The following is a 6,000-nucleotide window of genomic DNA, read 5'->3' on the forward strand; positions in this document are numbered from 1 at the left end:
GACCTAGGACCACCCCTCCCGTCCTCCATCCGTGCCTAGCCTGGCTCCTTGTGAGAGGCCACTGGCCTGGGGGGGGGGGGGTCTGGCCTCCCTGGGTTGGGAGTCTGGAGGCCCTTCCTGGGGAGCCTGAGGCTGTTCTGCTCCTTCCCCCAGAGCTGGCTGCTTCCCAGCACCATCGGCTCCTCCTCCAGAGCCGACTGGCTGGCTCCTGCCAAGAACGCCCACAGCCCGCCAGGCCAGGCTGGAAGCGCACACAGGCCTGACCCCACCCCCAGCCTCCAAGTTCCTCCTGGTTCTGGGCCTGTCTTACTGGGAGAAACTGAGACTCAAGGCATTCAGCGCCCCCACCCCCCACCCCCCAGGCCTCTGAGGGCCTGCAGGAGTTTCCAGACACACTTTGGAGGACACTGTACTTAAATGAGGTCTCCTGGCCACCTTCTCTTCAACCCTTAGTGTGAAGGGAGGCAGCTGGGGTACTTGGCAGGGGTCCCAGCAGGAGGTCGGCTGGGAGAGACACCAAGGCTCCCTCCTAGTGCCCCCGCAGCCCCCTCTCAGAGAGGTACAGCGGGGAGTGGAAGGGAGGAGAGGGGCTGAGGGAGAGGGAGAGAGAATCTCAAGCAGACCCCGCGCCCAGCACAGACCCTGACACAGCGCTCAATCTCAGGACCCTGAGATCATGACCTGAGCTGGAATCAAGAGTCAGACGCTTAACCAACAGAGCCACACAGGGACCCCTGAAAGTTTTATGACTTCATTAGTATAGAAATGAATAAAATTTTTTCTTCACCCCTTAAAGTTCTTTTTCTTTCTTTCTGATTTTAAACAAAATGGAAGCATTTCATGGGCCTCTAAAAGTAGGGTAGCCCCAGGCAGTGTCTACTGTGTCTGAGGAGGGAGAGTTGGCCTGGCATCTCCTCCCCCACTGGAAGCTGATGGGCTGCACCTTGAAACCAGGTCTTCTGCACCTCTCCCTCCTCTCCCCACACTGCCTGACACTCTAGGTGAATTTTTCTGGTTTTTGGCATTTCTTTTTTTCTTTTTTTAATTTTTTGAAGATTTTATTTATTTATTTGAGAGAGAAATAGTGAGAGAGAACATGAACAGGGGGAGGGGAGAGGGAGAAGCAGGCTTCCCACGGAGCAGGGAGCCCGACGACAACGTGGGGCTGATCCCGGGACCCCAGGATCATAACCGGATCTGAAGGCAGACCCTTAACCGACTGAGCCCCCCAGACACCCCAGTTTTTGGCTTTTCTTAATAGCCATCCTACGGGGCTTTGAGCACCTTGTTTCTGAGTGTTTCCAACAACAACGATAATAAATAATAATAAGGATGATGGCAGTCCTTCACAAAGCCTTTCATCTCTCTTATCTGATCCTCCCAACAATCCAGGGAAGGGCAAGGACAGCCACTGCTGCCCCCTTTTTGCAGGAGGGACAAGTAGGACACAGAGGACTAACAAGCCATCTGACTGGTAGGAGCAGAGCCGCAGGCCCAGTGCGTCTCCGTCTGCAGTCTGGGTGGGAAGGTGGCGAGCAAGCAATTGGCTGAGAAAGGAACCTGAAGTTGGGAAGCTCTAGGTGAGGTGGGAAGGTTGGAGTTCAAAGGGCAGGAGGGGCTCGGTGGGGGGAGGGGCAGGGGCATATAAAGGGGAGGAGCCAGAGGAGACACCCTCTGGCTGCCCAGGGAGGGCAGGAAGAGCCCACTTTGGTCAGGCCTTCCAGAAGGCACTGAACTGGGAGGGGAAGAGGAGGGAGGGAGAGAGCTCCTAGGAAGGAGAAAAGGGACTCAGGAGGTATCTAGGAGGCACAACCACTGAGACTTTTGGACTGATGGGATCCAGAGGCAAAAGGGGGTGGGGGTGGGGGTAGACAGATATTTTCTACATTTTAGCCTTTAAAGGTCCCAGACACTGGAAAGACCATAACACTTAATCTGCTCACTGCACTGAGCCACTTCCCTCTGCTAAGCCCATGGGCAAAAGCTGACAGGTGCTGCTGACCCTTTCCAAAACCCAGACATACCCATCCATGCCGGTGATGGGTACATGTTCAGGGAGTTCCTGGAACCTTTAAGCTCATCCTCCCACCCACCCCAAGTTAGGAACCCCTGAGAGGGACTGCTCCACGTCTGCCCCAAGCTTCTGCCCTACCCCCTGAGAGTCACCTGCCTTGTTCCCCAACCTCTTTATACCCCTAAAAGATGTTAAAGGGATTCCTTTAACTGAATGGTACATCGACTGCCAAAATGCGAGTGCAAAAAGATGGTCACTGTGTTATGAACACTGAATTGATGTTTTGGAAAGTTTTCTTAAAAGTTAATTAATTTGAAAAATTGCCATTGAGTTTGGTGTAGATGAGATAACTGTGAAGACTTGGAGAAAAATGTAACGTTCCAGAAGGTTCCTGAAGCACAGATCTGCTTTCAAGCTCACGCACCTGGCTGCTGGTGGCCTCAGGTCCTGGCCACCTGGGCCTCGACATAGGGCTGCTCAGGGCATGGCAGTGGGCTCCCCCCAGAACCAGAGAGTGAGAGGGAGAGAGAGAGAGAGCCCCCCAGGCACAAGTCTCTCTTTTTATAACCTAATCTTACAAGTGACAACCCCATCACTTCCTGTTTTCTCGTCACTAGACCCAGACGTCACTCCTCACCCACACTCCAGGGGCAAGGATTATAGTGGGACGTGAATAGAGGAGGTGGGACGGCCCGGGTGGTGAGGGCTGCCTACCACAGTCTCCCAGGGCCGGCCAGGTCGGGCTGGGTAAGGAAAGGGTCTTCTCCTTAGAATCAAACACACTCGTAGCTGAACGCTGACTCTGTGCCAGGCACTGTTCCAAGCACTTTATACTGACTCCTCATACCACTCTAGGAGGCACTATTATTATCCACATTTTATGGGGCACATAGAGGGAAAGTAGTTTGTTCTCAAATCCCACAGCCGGTAAGAGCTGGAGCTGGCTGGGATTCAAATCCACGTGGTTTGAGCCCAAGGAGGAAGCTGGGTTGGGCATCTGGGTTGGGCCTGGTGTGTCAGAGGAGCCTTGCAAGAGATGGCCAATAAGCCCCCCAACCCAGCCAGCTATTCGGGTCTGAAGTTCGGGAAGCAGAGGGGCCAAAACTGGCCCTCCAGGTGTCCTTAGCCGGGCGTGCGGAGGGGACTGATGACTCTTCGGGAGGAGAGTTCACCTCCAGGAAGAGTGGGTGCAGACGGGACACAGGAGGGCTCTGTGTCTAACGGTGGCCAAGGAAGGCTGAGGAGCGGTGAGAAAGCAGGGGGGCAGAAGGCAGAGTGAGGCCGAGAAAGGCCCCCAGGAGAGGCTGCGGGGGGAGACAGGGAACATCTCTGGGGAGCAGCCTGGCTGTGGAAAGGCAGAGGGGACAGGACAGTTGCGGACGGGGTATGGAGACAGAGGCAGAGGAGGGGGTCAGGTTCCTGCTGAGGACGGCTGACTGGGGGTGGGGCCCCCGTCCCGGCTGTGGCCACGCCCCCTGCCCTCTCCGCAGGACCGGCACCGCCCCAGACCCCGCCCAGGCTGACGCCCCGGATGTGGCCTCCTAGGTCACCAGCCCCGAGGCAGCGAGTCAGGAGCGTGGCAAGCTTGCCACACCCAAAGGCTGTGCCCCCTCCTCAGCCGGTCCAACCCGTTTGCCCGGCGCCCTGCTGACTGTCCTCAGTCCTTAGCCCCTACTGTCGGCCTCTCTGGGAGCAACCCACCCCCTCAGACCGGACTGTCACACTGCGAGGCCCCTCCTCCTGCAGGGAGCCCACCACGCCTCCTGACCTTTCCCAGGCCTTTTGAGGGCGCAGATGAGGGATCTGTGTAGGTAGAGCTGCAAGAATCCAGCCCCTCTGCCCCCATCAAAACGCAGATATTTACTTTCTCCCCAGAACCAACTTCCCAGCACTCACGAGGTGCCACAGACCCTGCAAGGCCTGGCCTCCCCGGTGGCCCTCACCTCCCGACCAGCCTCGAAATGTCTCCAGCAAACATTGGACAACCTCCTCACTGCTCTCCTTGATTCTGTCTGTCCATCCAGCGACCCAGATGCTCAGCTAAGCCTCCAGTGACCCTTGGGCAGATGGAATCGTTTGCTGGGTCCTCACCATCTGGCAGGACCTTACTCACTGCCCCGCCACCCCACCCCTGCATCCTGGCCCACCTCCATGCCCTGCCCGAGTCGTTCTCTTGCCTACCAAGCAACCTTCCCTGTTCCAAACGTCCAGATCTTTTCCATCTTTCGAGGCTCGGCTCAAAGCCAGCTTGCTGAGCTTGAAAAGGCAGCTTAACCTCTCTGGGCCTCAGTTTCCCTGGTTGTAACAGGAAGCGTCTCTCTGCTGCTCACGGGCGGGCGGGACCTGGGAGGAAGGCAGAGGCGTGGCCTGTAGGGGGGCCCTCTGAGCCTCGACGCCCTCCTGGCCAGTCTGCCCGACCCGCTGCCCTCCTCATCCCGGCTCGGGTGCTCGCTAAGCCTTGCCAGGTGCTGACCGCGCTGCCCATTGCGGCCTTCCCACCCCCCCCTCCCGAACCAGCCAGGGGCCCCTGAAACTCGGCCCGTCGTCCCCGCGGGAGGACTTCCGTGCAGAGCTGCGGGGAGTGCGGCCGGAAGAAATCCGAAGCCGTCCTGCGCCCTCCCCGTCGCAGGGGTCCCCATCCCGCAGCGCGCGCGCGGTGAAGGTGGGCGCACAGCGCATCTGTGTTAGGAAAAGTTGGGCCCCCGGGAGGTCCCGGCCCCGCCCCCCGCCGTGAGCCTCGGCTGCCGCCTGGGTGAAATGGGCGGATCACAGGCGCCTCCAAGCAGTGTCCCCGCCGCCTGCCTGGCGAGGGTGTTCCGTGGTCCGATACTAACAGCTACGAAGTCACAGGGAAAAACTCAGACAATACAACACAACGAAACGAAACAAACCCCAAAAGACTGCTGTGGCCTGGACTCCAGCCCAGAGCCACTTGGGGTACGCGGGGCCCAGGGCAGCAGGTGTCATTCCCGGTATCCTCGAGGACAGGGAGGCTCAGGGAGGCTCAGCGGCCTTCAGGGTCTCAGAGCCCAGACCCGGCGGTCCTCGGTCAGCCCCCGCCCCAGCAAGGGGTTTTCCTGGGTAGGGACGCGTCGCCATCGCGCCACCTGCCCCAGACCGGCCTGGGGGACAGCTCCGAGCCTCCGGGACCCGCGCGTGTGCGGCTCCCCCAGCCCATGGAGCATGCGCCCCTCCTCCTCCCACCCCAGGAAGTTAAGTGGGAACTTTGAACTCTGTCCGGGAACCCTGATGGGAAGGATTAATCCGATGGCTTTTCAAACCTTGGCTTTGCCTTGCAAACTCCTCCCACAGCCAGGCTGTCCACCCCCTCTCTCTGTCTGGCCTCCATCACTTCCTGCCAACTGCCCCCTGGCCTTGCAGGGAGGAGGACTGTTGACCCATTCTACAGACAGCAAACGGGTCGGGCAGTCCAAGACCAGGACCCTGACTTGCAGTGCTGTTTCCTGTGCGTATGGTCCCTCCCCATCCCTCCCCTGCCCCCAGTGCACACACCCTTGGAGTCCCAGGTCCTGAGGGCCACCATGTCCCGGAAGCCTCCTCTCCACTCAGTGACTCACCACCTAGCCTGGAGTGGGTCCTTTGTTCAGTGCCCTGGGCCCATGATGGGGAGGGCATCTTCAGACTGCTTCTTGCTCCAGCTTCTTATCCTGCTGCCTGGGCTGGACCACTGAGGGGCCTAGAGCAAGGCCAGGCGGCCCCGCAATTCCTGCACCGGCACACAGGCACTGGGCTCAGTGACCTGTGGAAGCCCGCCAGGGCTGAACCTCCTGGGCCCGAGAGCTGTTCCCACTTCACTGGGCTCACCCTGAAGGGGCCTCTGCCCACACTTCCATCCCTCCTTCTTCAAATAAGAGCACCCTGGTTTTCCGGGGGAGCCCTCCCAGCTGCCCTGCAGGCATGCTATCCTCCCGCCCTGAGCCCTGCAATCAACATATTCCCTACCGATTTGGGGAAAGCACCCAGCC

General features: G+C 59.0%; 1 long non-coding RNA gene across 1 annotated transcript in view; it reads right to left on the minus strand.

Moving 5' to 3' along the window:
• The window catches only part of LOC121105203, a 15,693-nt gene extending 11,340 nt beyond the window's left edge, over positions 1-4,353 (minus strand). The window contains exon 1 of the long non-coding RNA XR_005837607.1: positions 4,196-4,353. This is a non-coding gene — a long non-coding RNA (uncharacterized LOC121105203). The remainder of the gene's footprint in view (positions 1-4,195) is intronic.
• Between the last annotated feature and the right edge of the window lie 1,647 nt (positions 4,354-6,000).

The sequence above is a fragment of the Ursus maritimus genome, unplaced genomic scaffold (genome assembly GCF_017311325.1).
Source record: "Ursus maritimus isolate PB19 unplaced genomic scaffold, ASM1731132v1 scaffold_25, whole genome shotgun sequence".
Classification (NCBI taxonomy): domain Eukaryota; kingdom Metazoa; phylum Chordata; class Mammalia; order Carnivora; family Ursidae; genus Ursus; species Ursus maritimus.